Raw genomic sequence first — 17,891 nt, 5'->3', positions numbered from 1 at the left:
CTGCAGGCCAGAACGAGCACCAGATGTAACTATTTACGAAACGGCAGACCACAACGTGGGTGGAATTTCTCTGTTGTCTCGACATAAAAAAGAGAAAAAGCAAGAGGGTGGGGTTAATGAAGCCGTGTCACGCAGGCCTGGATTTGAGTATGCCAGGAGGTCACCGAGTGTCGAATGTGCTGACAGACGGCCAGGCTTAATAAGGCGGGAGATTCTGGTGTTGCTCCTGCTACAGTTCACACATTCGCAGCTCTGATCGGCTGCCCTGTCCTCTCCTCCACACCTCTCTACATTATCCTCAAACTTGTCTCGAGAGCGCTAATGTTTCCCTTAAGTGTTGTCGTTGTCACCCTGTTTGTCCATCACTGTCTGTTTTCTCCCCACAGAAAACTGGGGGGGGCTCTCTAACACTTACTTAAAATTTTGTGAAATTATCACGGACTTTGACATACATTTTGTGGCCACAAAGTGTGCTTCAGTCAGTCATGCACCTTTTGGTCAGGTCAAATAGTAATTCAGTAAATCTTTGTTACACTGCTCTTTATAACACCACTTAACAGTTCATTTTAGGATAAATAAAAGGATAAATGTACTGCTTTTCAAAGCTGGAACCAACATTCAAGGTCTTCTCTACACGTTAGTTTCTCTGCACACCATCAGTGTAGTTGCAGATATCACAAATCCTTTTCTTTTTTAGGAGAATCTGTTTGCTGCCTCAGAATTTAAAAAAAAGTCCATACATAAAGATAATCCTTCATAGTGAAAATGAAACTTTCATCAGGGTTTTGATCCCTAAACAATACTGGTATTGTGAATCAAAATGGGTTGATATTGGGAATTTGAGTGCAGGTCACGGGACTTTTATGGTGATTGTTCTGTTCCAGACAAATTTTCGGAGACAAAAACCCTTAAGTAGGCCTGGAATCCACACCTGTGCCCATCTTGACATTTAGTTCCTGTGGCTACGAAACTTGTCCTGACTTCCTATCCCACTCGCTACAACACATAACTATCTTAGCCAAATACTAGATGCTTTTGTACAGCACCTTTGCAACAAGTCTGACAGTGGAGATCAAGAGTATCTGATGATTATTCAGGCATCTGGAGGCAGGAAATTATAGAGGCAGTGAACACTTGTGTGTCACTTCTGGCATGTTTTTGTTCAATATCACCATCATTTGTTACAGCTGAGGATCTCTCCAAATCGAATAACCCTGTCACCAGAATATTTGAGCCTGTTTACGCCTGGTATTAACATTAGTCTCTATGATTTGAAAACGAGTGGACTGCCGAGACATCGCCGTTCACACCTGTGTCTATCATGCATCTCCAGCTGATCACTTGTCTTCAAATTTTGTCACTGCCTACACGACTTACGCTAGAAGAACCCAGAGTTATTATGTCCACATTTTTGCAAGCATGCTCTCTAGTCGCGTTAACAGTTGTGTTGGTACAGCTGGAGGTATTGCTGTCAGCAGAATTCAAAACATCTCCTTTATATAGCAGTTCATGCAACAATTTGTCAAACTCATCATAAAATGGGCAAGTTAATAGGAATAAGCATGAGTACTTGAGTACTCATTTGCACATCAGTATCCATTCAGTGAATAGAGTATTAGCTGCCTCCCCTCTCACATGTAAACATGACTTTAATATATATTATGTATATTAGATATAAATGGGTAAAATTGTATTGAACAGTAGAGCTGTATAATAGTATATAAGTGCCTCCTTGCCCGGCTGTTGCTTTAAGCACTCGTAACTTTTACGTTACTTTTTGGTTCATAGAGCTGTGTACATCATACAGCGTAAGGGAGGAGGACAGACCGCACAGTGGGGCTCTGAGATAACATCATCCTTCCCCTCTCTTTGGCTTAGAAATATCTAGTGTCAGCAAAAATTGTTTTGCACATTTGTGGCCTGGCACTAACTTGTATACTATATTAAATGAATGAAAAGAATCGTTGAATATTTGTGTTGAACTGCCAAATCTGATTCGACTGACCTAATTCAGGCGCAGCCCCAGAGTACTCTGAAATAATAATTTAATGCAAGTACTTGTGAATATGGAAGTTAATAAAAATGCCCATTCCTACATGTCATAGAGCGTTAGCGCGCTGTCACTAAAAAAACTACCACGTCCTGCATCAACAATGGCTTGCTTGTTGGGGACGCATAATAGTTTACACAACAAATGATAAATGGCTAAATGTGTGCCAGCTGCCTCGACAAGCATTTTGAGTGATTGGATCAGAATGCATCTCAGTGGTCAGTTTCACTTGTCTTGAGTGCTGTTGACTTCTGCTTGGATCACCCAAGCCCCATGTTAATACCAGGAATAAAGAGGGCCTTTCTTTCCTGCACTAGCTAAAAAGAGAAAACACTGATGCATTTGTTTTCAAGTCTAAAACAGCCTCGGGGTGACCTTGGTCCTTGGAGTAAATATCTCCACCATCACCCTCCTGCTGACCTTCCTCTACTTAATGTCAAATCAGTTCTTGTTTCTGGTCGTGTTTCGAAGATATTTTTCTACCCTCTTATGCACAGAGTGCACTGACTCAAAAACACGGCGGTCATTTCACAAACTTTTTGGAAAGGTGATGCTGGTTGTTTAACCTCTGGAGGGGAAAGTGGGCGCGCAACGGGGTGTGCCGACTCTCTGACCTCTCAGTCGCAATGTCCTTGTGTCGTCTTTGCTCACCACCACATCTGTTTGTGTCTCACATTTTTCTATGTACTCTTCCCCATTATCACAACGCCTCGTGTAAAACTGAAATTGTCACCCGTGCACAAAGTACACACACAAAAGAAAAAAAGTGATGTAAATGGTATCTGTACCCATCGAAGTTTCACACAGCAATCGAACGCAGACATTTGTACAAACTATCACTGGAAACAAGGTTTTCAGAATGCTCTGTTGATTGATTTGATATGAAATATAATGACTACTGTAAAACACTATTTGCAAGTCTGTGTGTAAATGTTTTTACATGCTGACGATATGATAAAATTATACAGTTTTTTAATTATCATTGTGTTCATGAATAATGTGTTAATTTCAGTGGACTACTTTTCTTTTTGTGGGATAGGTTCTGTTTTGCTGTAAATACTGTGTAAAGTGAAGGGTCCTGTAAAGAGAGTAAGACTATGTGAATAATTCTCACTACCACAGCTTCTTAGGATCTGAGCGTTGCAAGTCGAGTGTGACAGAGAAGCAACATTTCTATTGTTTTTACTATTTCTTTATTTTTCTATTCTTGCCTTAACCCTTTTAGTATCTGTCATAGTTTGTCTTTTCACTGTTTTAGGACAATATTATGGATTTGACTAGCCTGTGTATGTACAGATCTCTGATCGGTGTCCCTCACTAAAAGCTGAGACTCAGCAGAAGCGGATTTGGTATTCAGAACGAGCGCAGACGTCCCAGCGTCTGTGCCAGGCATCTTTGCAAACAGATGAGGAGCTTGGACAGACTTCACCCCTTTTTTTTTTCAACACACGTCTGTATGAACTGAACTGAAATCTCCGGAACCAGACAAAATAGAACTATGTACACATGTTAAAAAAAAAAAAAAAAAAAAAAATCTACTGTTGAAACTGACAATGTTGTTCTTGATTCAGTTCCTTCAAAAAAAAAAAAAAAAAAAAAAAAAAAAGCAAGCCATTGTATTTCTCCTTTAATGTCTGACTTTTTAAAAGAAGCAGTTTTGGACCTTCTAGATCCTGATGTGCTTGTTCATGTTTTTGATAGAGGATCGCAGCGGAGGAATCCTCCTGGTCCCGTCATTGTTTCTTCTCCTGATCAGAGTGGCCAACCTAATTGTACTCAAAGGGTTAAGTGTCATTTGACTTGAAGACTGTGTCGTGATAAGAGTTTGCTGTAAAAAAAAATTATTCCGTTAATAAATATTTTAGTTGTTTACTTTATTTGCTGAGGGTCTTTGGCATTCAAAGTGTGGTGATGACTGGCAGCTGAGCTCACAGGTTTAATGGAAGAGTATAGCCTGCAGAGTGACGGCAAAAGTAGGACAGATAGCACAATCACAAGAGACGCTTAAATGGCTCACCAACGCGCCATCCACCGGCAGCTCAAAGGAAAGCAATGGTTTCGAGCCTCAGAAATGAAAGTCAATCCCAGCATCGGCACACAGTCCTGGAGAAAGTCTTTCATGTTTCTTCTTTTATCAATACTGCTGTTTTCCATTTCCCTGGGGAAATGTATGAAAGGCTGCGTTGCAATAAAGATAAGTACATTCTTTTGATGCTTTAAAGGCACACTGCTGTGCTGCTAACAGGAGCCGGTACAGAAACACTTCTGAAGCTATATTGTGGAGGAAAAAAGATGTGAAAGCTGCACAAAATTAAACTTTTTTTTTTCCCTGCAGCACAATCGATAAAAATACACACACCTGAAATTATATAAAAAACACAAATATCCCAAACAGTTGGAAGTTACTATTAACTAAAACTATGATTTTCCAACAGCTTTCAATAACTCAGCCAGAGCTGCTAATTTTTTATGAGTTACTAACCTTGATTTTTGAAATCTTTCAAACGCTGTCCCTGTAGAAAGATTATATAAATACAACAAAATGCTGAATTTATGAGCAGTTAAATCCAACCTTTCTCAACTCAATACTCAATTCTGCCATCATACTCGTCAGCAGTTTATGGTGGCTAATGTTAGGTAGTGTTAGCCAACTTCAGATATACTTTGGATTTTTTTTTTTTTAACTCAAAGTCAATGAACTACACCACTGGACCCTTATGTCAAAGCCAAATATGAATTCCTGTTCTTTATATGGTGCCTTTTCTGCCTATGCATACCATACAATATACTATCAATTATAAATTCACAACCAATTTCTCAGTTAAGCTTTATAGAGTGCTGCAGGGGCCAACCTGAAAGTTATCACATCCCAGGGGGCTATTGCACAAAAGTAGAATTTAGATATCCAGGATAATGGAAATAATGTAGTGCAGCAGGTAATCATGTTGCTTTCCGCCTGCAGGTCTTGGGTTCGAGTCACCATTAATACAGTGTGTGTCTGTTTACATTATAAATTACATTAATTATTATTACCTTTAGCTTCTGCTGCACTGACACGTTGTAATTACAACGCAAGGAGATACTTGTTATTTTTGCAAATCTGTTGGACACTCTGCCTTTAAAGCAGTGGAAATTAATAATCAATGAAATGTTTTATGAAGACTAATTACCAACACTATAAAGGTAATAAGTATTTACACACTTATCCTCCTCGACCATGCTCATCCACAATGCCACACAGAGCGTCTGAGGGAGGGTGAGCGCCTCATCACTGATTTCTTCCACCTTTGCAACTTCATTAGTCATTTCTATTCATATCAACGAATGTAATAATAACCGACCAGTATATATTACATATTCACTGAACTTCTGACAGTAAGATGATCAGGAAAATAAGTGGTATTGTGGACCGGGTGCTGACTTTAACTATTTGGCCCTGGTTTAAATCTCCCTCAGTGTGCATGTTACCTTTAACTTTACACTGAAAGTGATAACAGCAGACCTACTTCAATGAATTACAGCGTGGAAGTCTGTTTTAATGCAGCCTTCTAAAAAATAATAGAAATAAAGAGGACAAAGAGACCATGGAATATTTATAAAACATGTTTATTTCTGATCAGAGTGACAGCTGAAATCAGACACCAGGATGAAACAAGCCCGGCTGTTAGCCTGCTCAGGAGCGGGCTGGCTGCACAAAATAAATCTCCATGGTAACTTATGTGTCTCTACTTTCATGCAACTGAGTCAAGGCTAAATTCAGGCTGGAAAATCCTGGCTTAATCAATGATCCTGATTTAGAGCAATATCCCTCTGGTTCCTCAGTATCTTGTCGAGCTCATCTGTGTCTATACACCAACTAGATCACCGAGGTCATTAAATCAGCTGCTTCTCAGTGTTCCAAAATCTCGTCTAAAAACAAAAGGTGACCGAGCTTTTGCGTTGGCAGCTCCAAAACTGTGGAACAATTTACCCATTCATATTAGATCAGCCCAGACTCTGGAGAATTTTAAAGTCATTGCTCAAGACTCACTTCTTCTCGTTGGCCTTTGACTTATTTTGAGCTGTTCATCCCTCATATTTGTATCTGATTAATTGTTTTGGTATGTTTGTTTTTACTTGTGCATTTTATGTATTTCTATTGACTATTTATTTTCTCCAGTACCTTTGTACAGCACTTTGCTAAATGTGCTACATAAATAAATTTGACCTTGACCTAAACCAATAGAAACAAAATTACAAAAAAAAACTTAAATTACTGTAGACTACTGAAATACAAAAGTATTAAATGAACTACAGATACAATAAAGTTAAATAAAGTAGATATTGCCATATTATTAAGTTAAATAGTTAAATAACTTTTAATAAAATACTGTTATAATAAAGTTACATAGATGACTGTTATAATAAAGTTAAATAAAGTATGTTATAATTTTAAAAAAATCAAAGCAGAACTTATGTTGCTTTTATTTGACAGACACTGCTTATCTTGGGCTGGAAGTTTTGTTTTTGTTTTTTGTTTTTTTTTTATACATCAATGAAAATGTGAAGCTTTCGGTCAACAGACAGATGTAAGTAGACAGTTAAACCTGGCACAGCCAGAGGTGTCTGGTGGCTTAGTGGATAGATCAGGTGCACCATGTATGAAAGCAAAGACCTTTCTGCTGCAGTCATGGGTTTGACTCCAGCTCATGGCATTTTGCTACGTCTTCTCCTCTTTCTCCCCCTTTCATGCTGTCAGTCTATCCTATCCAATAAAGGGAAAAGAAAAAGAATTCTACAGCTACACTTTTAAACAGAAGGATTTATGCATTGTGAGCTGGCAAAAAAAAAAAAAAAAAAAAGTTTTCCTTTTCATATAATGATTAGGTTTAGATTTGCAAATCGCAGTGGGCTGGGGCTCTTAAAAAGCCCCATTTTTTTGGGGGTGTGCGAAGAGGAGGCAAAAAAAAAAAAAAAAAAAAGTTTTATGCCTATGGTTTAAGAAAACTATGACAATATATTCTTAATATTTTCAATATAGTCAGAGTATAGTCAATATTTCACACCCCACTACTGTGCAATAGGTCATATGACTTTATTTTGTCTCTGTTAAGCATCTTTGAGTATTGTGAAAAGCGCTCTATAAATAAAATGTATTATTAATATTTTTTTTTCTTTTTTCCAGTTAAAATAACAACTTAAAGGTGGAAGACTCTGATATTACTTCATTGTTGTTGCTTAGTTAAACAACTAATTCTCTGCAATGCATCTAGCACAACCACTCTGGAGAATATACACTTTTAACATTATACAGGAACTATTATGTCATTAGTCCCAGTTCGTTTCCATGAACATCTGCTTGCCAATGATCACTCTGAATGTCTTTATCTTAGATGGTGAATTGAGATGCTTCTGGGGGGTGGTGGAAGCGGTTCTCTAGCGGGCTGCACTGGGGAGGGTTCAGTCAATTAACCTGCTGTCAGTCAGCTGTAAAGCAAGTCCTCTCTTGTTCTCTCTGCTCTGTCTGTCCCGGTCGCAGTGAGAGGTGGCCCTGTGCTCCTCGTCCGTCCCGGCCCCTGCTCCCCTCGGCCGGGAGTGGCTCCACCCGGAGGTGTTTACCATTCATGGGCTGGAGCCTTTGAGGTCGCCACAGAGGTGATGGAGTGACTCCCTCAGCAACAACTCTCATCTACTGTAAGGAAGCAGAGGGCGAGGAGAAGGAGGGAGGAGAGTGGGGGTGCTGCCGGCATCTATGCTTGAATGGGCGCCTTAACAGCATTCAATTGAAAATTGCTTTTTCAATCAGCTCTAATTTAACTTTAAGGGATGTCTTACTCTTCCTGATAGATTTGTTGGGGTAGAACAGAGAACGGATAGCAGCTTGGCATCAGTTCAGCAAAACACAGAGTAACTTCAGCAGTCCGACCCCCCCCCTTTCCTCATCTGCCTTCCCCACCACCACCACCACCGCTTCCTGCTCCTGCCACAAGCAGTCAAATCGACTGCTCTTTCTGCTCTTTCTATTGACATTTCACGAAAACCTCAGGCAGCCACATTGAAATGCAAGAAGCAACAAATACAAGTGCTCCACCTCAGGCTGAGAATTAATACATAAACTATGTGCATATTGCTCATGTTAATACAAGGAGGATTAAGCTGCTTAAATGCCTTATCGACATGCTGGCCAATCAATGGGTGTATAATTAAAGAGTGCAGCTGAGCCAGTGACAAGGCAAGCCACTATTGACCTGTGGTCAGACGAAGCAGCTAAGTGTTTATATAACCCGGTGTCATGGTGCATGTGTGTGTGTTTAATGTATTTGTGTGACCTGGTGAACCTCCCTGCTGGATGATTGTGCTGATTTAAAAGTTTGACCTGATTAAAATTCATGTATTATTTTGGGATGTTGCAAAACATTTTAAGTGTGAATAATAATAATTAAAAAAAAAAAATAATACTCACAATCAGAAATATGAATAATATGTTCAAGCAACTGTAAAATTTGCAAACCAGGTGGAAAGAACAACAGAAACAGGGATATTGTTTTCTGCTAATGGCGAAAGGGTAGTTAGCATAGCTAGAGGCGTTAAATGTGTTTATGTTCACAGTGTGCTGTAAGAGAAGCCTTTGCCAGCATATGAATAAATTGCCTACTTGGACCTTTTATCCCATCACTGATAGAACTTTCCCTCCTCTTTGTAAAGTGCAGATTCAGATCTAAAGAGGTAGTCTGAATATACCAATGGATGTGAAAATGAATGATTTCTTTTAAATAAGAGTGGGCAGTTCACCATCCCCAAGTATGAATTTTTCATCGAGCTCCTGAAAGGATGAATAAGGTGGAGAAAGATGAGAGGGAGCTGCAGGAGATCTAATAAAGATACATAGAGGACTGTGAAGCAGTGTGTGCATTAACGGACTGTGGTAAAACACCAAAGTGAGGTTGTTTGAGCATGTCGGAAATCACTTTGTTTGCTGTATATTTTAGTTTTGCCAGTAGAGGAATGTGTTGCGTCATGTCTGGATAGTTCTTGCTCGATGGCAAGTACTTACCACTGTTTATGGTACTTTTTAAAAACCACTGACAAATTCTTTTAAAACCATCATTAAGGAATAAAAGTATGAAAGAAAATTAATGAAAAGTAGTAGAACTTTAAAGAGTAAAAGTTTTGAAAACATTAAAAAGATTTTGCCATTTTAACAACAAATTCTAAGATGAAAGGTAAAAGAAAACTTTTTAAAGGTCAAAGTCAGTGATGGAATTTAACTAAGTACATGCTGAATTACTGTACTTAAAGAAGTATTTCGCTTCTGAAATGACAGCCTTTTAATGAAACTTGGATGTCTATGCCGTACAGACATGCTAATACTTAGAAGACAGAAAAGGGAAGCTTTTGCTAAAGATGTAGAAAAGCTACAACTACCACAATGCACTGCACCTCACCAGACCAATTAATGCTCCCTCTGATAGGTAACGTAATGCAAACTTGCACATGTTCCACAATAGCAGCCATACGGCAAGAAACAATTTTGTTTTACAGCTGTGTCTGTGTCCACTTAGTGTTTGTTTTCTGTGTCTTTTTTCAGTTATTCCCTGTGAGGCGGCCACATTCAGCTGCATGTGCTCCACCTTTTTCGTGCAGCTGCTTAGTAAAAAATCTCTGAACTTTACAGAAAGGTCATGCTGATGTCATTGCTGCTTCTTAGCCAGGCTACTAGCACAATAAAGACATCCCATCTGTGGGAGCAGATTGCGTAGCTGACGCTGGATGTTATTGGTGAATGTTGTGTTTTATCACTGCACTGGATGTAAGCTTGTTAACTGTGTAAGCCGCCCTCTGTTAACGTAGTGTCACAGTAGCTTACTAGCTAACGTTAATTTCTATATATCGTCATAGAAGCAAAACCCACATGCAGCACATCATTCAAAAAAGGCGCTGGAGGCGCCGTTTTATGAAGCACTGGGGTGAAGTGCTCCCCTGCACCCTGCCACCGCTTTTCTGCTGTCGGAAAATGCTACGTGGACACAAGCCCATAAACAGTGACCCAGAGTTTGTTTCTGAGAGCTTTTGAGGCGAGACATAGGCAACACAGTAACAGAATCTTCATTTTTATTTGATCAGTGTTACTTAGTTTTACTGTTTTGTCTATTTATTTTTTTTTGCCTGTGTTTTAACTGTGCAGGAAACAGTACAGAACCCATTTCCTGCACTTGTTGCTTTGTTATGATGAAAGCGTCACGATTAAAAATACCAGGGTGACAGCTGACATGAAAATAAAGGACCAGACTAGGCTCTATGTAGTGCAACAAGGCCAATCCTGATCAGTTAACAAATGCCCTGATCAGTCCTGGTGCCAATCATTGAGATTGGATTTGGATGCTCCAATTATTTGAACATCTTTTATCATGAAAACACACACCTGAGTTCATGGCCCCTCTACAGGGTTTGAAAAAAAACATATTATGGGCAATGTGGGAAATTTATACAATTAACAGAACTGTAATAGATCATCAACCCTGCATGACTAAGTAACCCTTGAACTCCCTGAACAACAGATTACTGATACTGTACGTAACTCTAATCTGAGGAAAGGCTTTTCTCTTCCACATAGTAAATCTAATAGCAGCAGACCAGTCTTTGGGGTAATTTTGGGACTGGATCCTGATTAAAGTGCCAGTACGTGTGCCAGAATTAGCCATCGGGGTGGTTTTAGGATGCTGTGTCTAGTTAGAAACAACTTGAGACCCCAGTAAAAACCAATTAAACCATCAACATCAGCCTCCAGCGCGACCTTCACACACCCGCTCTGACCAGTGCTATTAATTTTCTGTCACAACTTATTAAGCGATAACATTTATCAATTAGGCAAACAGATTTAAATTGGAGAGGGCATGCAGCCCAGAGGCACAACCATCCACAAGTGCCAGGCCCATTTAAAAAAACACCAGACATAAATGAATTCTTGAAAAGACCTTGTGTATCAGGAGGTGTCAGCAGATGCGCTGGTCTCTAATGTGCTTGTTTATCACTGTGTATGGAGACTGCGGATAATCAGTCGAGCAGGCAGCTGGCCTTTATTAAAAAAACATGCATTCACAATCAGCTGTTCAAAAGCTCGAGGCCCTGTTATCCCCTCGGAGGCTGGTTATGAGAAAAGCCAGGTTATAAAAAAAAAAAATCCCTCTGAATCTCTTTTTATTTCCCACTCTATCACAAAGGAAACAGTAAGTTTCATTTGAAAACAACACATATAATATCTTCCATCATTAAAACTGACTGTGAAGCAGAGGTCTAACCCTTTAACACCTGGACTGATGTCAGATGCCTTTTACTTACACAAAACTGAATTGATTTCATTCAAAAACATTGGAAAAACATATTGAGCAACTTGACAAGAAATGTCCCACAAACGGCAAAAACAATGAGTAAAAGGCGACCAGGACATGATCTGAAAACTGGCTTGGGGATTATATATACATATATATATATATATATATATATATGTGTGTGTGTGTGTGTGTGTGTGTGTGTGTGTGTGTGTGTGTGTGTGTGTGTGTTGTACTTTCTTGAAGTTATTTTCTTGTTGTTTTTTATTTTGGTTTGCTTTACACTTTTCTTTTTTCTTTTTTTTCAGGTAATTTTTTTTTTTTTTTTTTTTGCTGCTTGTGACCTCCCAATGTTCTAAGTCAATTCAAATTTACGAGCTGCTGAGTTGAAGTTTACATTTCAGTTGAAGTGAAAATATTCACTATTATGTAAATACAGACGTAAACGGATGCTGTTTCGGATTTAAACATTAAGCTTATGTTACACCAGTATGACACACAGCTTCTTGAAATAACTATAAAAACGGGATTACATAACGCTGAATAATTACATCTAATTATACATTCCCCAACTCCATGCGTTCCACTATTTCTGTGTTTTTGTAATTCATTTTCCATCGACCATGCTGTGAAATCCTAAATCTGGGCCGAGGAGAGAAACTGGGCCAGATGTGGATGATCAATAGACTTTCTATGATAACCTGACAGATTCTTATTAGACGTGATGCGCTGCAGCCTCCAGCCCTGCCATCGTATTCATCTGCACTCGCGCTGGCTGACTTTGAATATTTGAATGTGAACAAAGCAGACAGTGACAGCATCCAGCCCGAACCACCTGACTGCCAAAGTCTTCATTTCCTGGAGAGACTAATGTCTTTTCTGTGTGGCGGCATTAGAAAGAGGAGATGTAGAGTAATATCTACTAAATGCAAAAAGCCTGACAACCTATGAGGAAAAAATACATTTGGGACAAGATACAATGTAACAGACGGTTAAAGTGTGTTTTCACGCAAACCACAAATCATCTTCACTAGGTTTCCATTAACCCTCAGATTGCACAAATGAAAATGTGAATAGAAAACATAGCTAATGGAAAAAAACTTCCATTTATCACAAAAAAAGTTTTCTCACTTCCATGAGGTTGTATTTCAGGCGAAAAAAAAAAAATCCACTTTTCGCAAAACTGCAATAAAAAACACTGTTTTCTCTTTTTAAGGTCACATGATGAACAACAAAGCTAGTTTATAAAAAGCTATGGCAATGTGCTTGTCGGTAAGAACTGGCTCCCTCGGGTATGGTGTAACAGGCGCTACAAGAGGTGTTATTGCATCGCATAACTCTTCAAAAGTTGAGGCGATTATCTGGAAATTTTGAATCCACAATTCCTCTGGGAAATCGTGAACTATCACCTCCCAGAAATCCCTTATACGTGGTCTCTACCACGTGGTTTCTACCACGTATAAAAGGCTTGCCTTTCCATTATCGCTCACATAACACGCCTACATTGCCTTCGATTAGAAATAATGGCGGCTAGTGCGGTGGCTGCAATAGAAATAAACGTGCAGATGTTTTGAACATCCTTCATCTGCTTCTAGGAATATTATCACAAAAGGAGAAGTTGCATAACATCACTCAACAGAAACACAGTCATCTCACATGATTTGACATGTCGAAAACATAGCTTAGGTTTTGCAGAAAAATGTAATGGAAACCTGCCTACTGACTATGACACTTCTGCCTGCCTCAAAGACAATCTCTAAATACAGATTCTGATTTCCAGGGTTTATTACATCACAAACCTCAGGAACCAATCCTATAACACTACAGCAAAACAAGAGGTTTCAAAAGAAAGCCGGGCTATGTATCAGTATTATTTAAGTTGAGTTTCACTATCACTTCAACTCCTCAAGTCGGCCAATCAAGAAAAAGGTTTGACCAATGTTAGCAACACATATTAGCCGTTATATGACATAACTGAGCCAAAAGCTTATGCTATCTAACATTTACAGTCAAAAGGTTTATGTGTCTGATGGGCAGAATTGAAGGTGAGCAGGTATACTAGAGCTGTAGGTGAGCAGGTTATAAGCGGGACCATAGAAATAGAATGAATATAAAGGATATTTAACTATTTGCTGTGATAATTTGACAAAAGAAAATGGTAATGTTAGTTATCATGACAACACACGACAGAATGCAGAGGGCTGGTGGATGGAGAAGGAGCAGATACTGCTGAGGTAACGTTAGTTATGGGAAACATAATCCTGAGGCCATGCAAAGCATTTTATTTTGAAAATTGACCGGATGCGCGTCCGGCAAAAATAGACTGTGTGTAATTTCTGCGGAGCAGAGCAGGGAGCCTGGTGGAAATCACTAGCATTGTCAAGAACGTTCACAATCAGCTCATGAGAACATGGCGTAGCTGTAATGCGCAGTTGATGGACTTAATGGAACTTAGTGGTGAGCCACAATGCAATGTCAACAGTTCACATAAAAATGGCTGTTTGATTTGAACGTGATGTCTGTTCTAGTCTCAATCTATTTGAATGGGAGGGAATATTTAGCTTAATCACACCCAACGAAATGAGGCCAAAGTGTTTTAATCAATAATTAGAGTTTTAAGAGTTTTAATCAATGCCCATAGAGGAACTTTAAATGAAATTAGATAAATCAGACATTATGAGTATATTTATTTTTAGAAGTATGTATGTCTTTGAGCTCTTATGTGCACACGCCAATACAGATTAAACACTAAGTGATTATTCATTACGAGCACTGATGTTGGGATTACACCACTAACAAACATGACAGCTCTGTTTGTGTGTGTGTGTGTGTGTGTGTGTGTGTGTGTGTGTGTGTGTGTGTGTGTGTGTTTGTGTGTGTGTTTTGAGTGTGAGTTTCTGAGAAGGCAAAGGTCTGTGCGGTAAATATGACTGGAACAGATAACGGGACTCTCACTGGGTAATGAGACAAGAAGAAATGTTAAGGGAGCCCCGGGAGAGACGTGTAATGAAGCATTGTTTGTGGGATGACAAAACACACACACACGCACACATGCACCCACCCACACACACACACGCACACGCACTCACACAAACACAAACACACACACAGGTAATGAAGCATTGTGGGAGGTTGAGCCTGGCTGAGGCTGATAACATCCCGTTGTGCCTGATGGAGGACAATGGGCCGTAGAAATGGAACTACACCGTCTGTGCACCCCTACGCACGCACGCACACACACACACACACACACACACACACACACACACACACACACACACACACACACACACACACACACACACACACACACAGATGAATGTACCTGAAAATGGGGCTGAAAGATAACAGGGAGGCCTGAAGAGGAAAAAAGGTCTGAAAGCAATGCTCCGTCCTCTTTGTGCTGCGACTCTGTTGCTTGGCCAACATTGATCATCACCGACGTTGCCCCCTGAGCCCGACGCGTCCCACCAACTAGTTTAATTAAAAGACACATTTTCATAAGACGAGAGCCGGGGGAGCTCAGTGGGAATGGGAACACATGGACACTCTCCAAAAAAATACTATGGCGGCTCAAAAATGTTCCTGTGGAAGCTCTGCTTGGATGGCTGAATGATTTCTCTTCATTTTCATTATCCTCTAATGGTTTTTGTTTTGTCAAAAGATTAGTGCACTGTCTCAAGAATATTTACCACGGCGCTTGTGCTTTACTGGTGTTTGGGAGGTGCATTTGATGTGGATAGTTAATTATATGGTGAATGGGTTAGCCAAGGCAGTGTGGTAAAACTCCCATTGGGCTTTTGTTTTCCAGCATCCTGTTCTTGTCTTTGCTTCTTGTAGCTCTCACACAGGCAGAGCAGAACACGAGAGGGGCCTCGACTTGTAACACAAACAAAATTGAATGTTTTATCTGGGTGAGCAGATGGAGAACCCCCCCTCCTCCCCGGAAACTGATGGCACCTCAGTGTACACTGCAGTCTAACCAGCAGTGAGGGTTCAAAAATTATTATGCGGTTTGTTATGTTTGGAACGGTTGTTTTGTTTGTCGGAATAATGAAGTGATATTGATACGGCTCAGGCAACAGAGAAATACGAGTACTGGAAATGGATTCTAAGAGTCAATTAACCCAGGATAGATGGGGGTTGCAATGCACTTGCTTCCAGACGCCGGGCTCGAATTTTGGATCTCATGCAAAGGAAGCCTGAGGAAGAATGTCTGCTTTCCATTAAGAAGAAAGCTGGCATCAATTTCCCTGAGATAATTTCAATTATGTGAAATAAGCAAGGAATTTTCAAATTAAAAATGTCTCAGATATGGTAGAGTTGAAAAATTGACCACGAGGAAAAGTAGCAAAAGTGCATAATACCACCTCGCCTGTTTGTGCTTCCTGAGTAGCTGTATGTGCTCTACCTGACAAATCACCTGCCCAGTTTGAAAGAGAATCTTCTATTATATGCCAGACGTGCCGTTTCATGCACAAGTATAGTCAGTCACAAACTACAGAGGAATACCTTTGCCACGTTATCCTTCCTTTCCTCTGTTCTTGATGAGACATGTAGGTCGACACTGTAACTCTTCAGACTGCCACACACTGTTCAACAACTCATCTGCACTAGTATTCCTGGCATCTACCCGCACACAACCACCACTATCTGGGGCTGCCTCCCCTCCAGCCCGCTGCCAAATACCGCGGCCTGGTTCACAGACAATCTGGTGCCCTGCAGGAGTCCCTGTGAGCCTGACCTACAGGGAACAAACCCTCCGCAGCTTTCAGAATAAATTCCTGTCTGATCTATATGGTTACCAAAATCACACAAAGTGGGCTAATATGTCCTTATTTTGTTAGATTTTCTACAAATTGAGTTATCTACCAAGTGCAACACCAAAATTAGGTACTAAAATATTCAATAACTTCACTTTTATCATGTGTAGTGTCCATAAAATCTATGATGTAAGGTCAGTAATGAAATGTCCCATAGAAACAAAACTGCCATTGCCAGATTCACACCTCAATGGTTTTACTACACTTATTTTCAAAAATGTCATTTTGTTATTTTTGGATAGTTTTGTTGGGAAAGTATCATAAAATACTTTGCATATGAAAATAAAAATAAAAAGTATTTGTTTAAATTAGTTAAAGTAATGGTAAACCTGCACAGATGTGAACATGATCAGGATTGAACCACCTCATTTTGAGCCAGGAAAAACCCTGAGTTAGCTCTAATACCATAAATTTAAAGGTTAATGGGAATAACCTCATTAGTTAAAGAAATATCAATGTTATGCTATAGCATTAGACATTGGAAATTTGGACATGCTTGAACAGAACAAACAGTCATTAAGATTCATCCTCTTGGATGGTGAGAGTCTGTACTAAAGTTGATGATAATCTGTCCAATAGAGATAAATACCTAAACTGATACAACAATGGAAAGACTGCACCTCGAGCCAATTGCCACAAAAGCAACTGAAGACATGACTTGGTGTCTGCGGCATCACTAAGAGGTTAATGAAAACACTTTGAAGCTTGATCTGGTAACCAGAGGCATAAAGTCATAATATATACTACATTAATGAAGCAGAGTAGACCAAACACAGCATTAAAAACTACAGTAACATGTGAGGGATAAGTCACTGCTGTGAGAGTCACATGTATGTGTGAATAAGTATGTTTACTCACAGTATGTTATACACTCCCTTAGTGCAGCGCTGGCTGGACGTGGCTTGATCGTTGACTTCAGTGGGCATAAAACCTTCAGATGTCGCTGCGGGGAGGAGGATCTGAGTGAAGAAAGAGGACGGGGGAGTCAGACCACAGCATTTGACATTTACTGGCCTTTGGCTTCATTGTCAGATACTCTGCAGGAGAGACAACTGAGGACTGAGCACGCAGGAAATCCCACAGCCTTAAAAGAGCATTTCCTAATCTTGGGTTAAGGCTCAACATGTGGTGAACATGGAGGACGTCTATGAGATATTGCTCCATCATAAAAAAACGATGTGAGCAAACATGAAAGGAGAAAACGTAATTTGTTTTATAAAAGTGAAATGGTGGTTAATCAACAGCTAATAATTAGACTGGTCAAAGATTGGATTATGTTTTGGTTATTTTAATAAATTGTATGGTTGCCTCAGAATTTAAATTTCATTATTTCCATCTGTCTTAGTGTTGTCTCTTTTTTTAACCTTATTTATTACAGCATCTTAACAGAAGTTGCAAACTGCCAACAAAGATATTACATTTTTTTGCAATGAGGGTTAAATGTTGGGATGCTATCGGTTATTTTCATAATGAAGCATTCCCATCGACTATTTTTGATTAATCAAATAGTAGTGCTTGCCACTAGCCTCTGCCGGCACTGTCCAACACTTTGACACTGAATTGCTTTTATGACTGGACTCTTAATTTAGTCTTCTTTTACCACTTCTTCAAATTAAACTCAAAAAACTAGCTGCAAGCAGCGTAACAGGCCCTCCCACCGTCATGCATGTTAAGGGTTCTGGCAGGACAACGATTAATGCAGTTGTACAT

Source organism: Plectropomus leopardus, chromosome 1 (genome assembly GCF_008729295.1).
Source record: "Plectropomus leopardus isolate mb chromosome 1, YSFRI_Pleo_2.0, whole genome shotgun sequence".
Taxonomy (NCBI): Eukaryota; Metazoa; Chordata; class Actinopteri; order Perciformes; family Serranidae; genus Plectropomus; species Plectropomus leopardus.
This window is presented reverse-complemented; position numbering follows the sequence as displayed.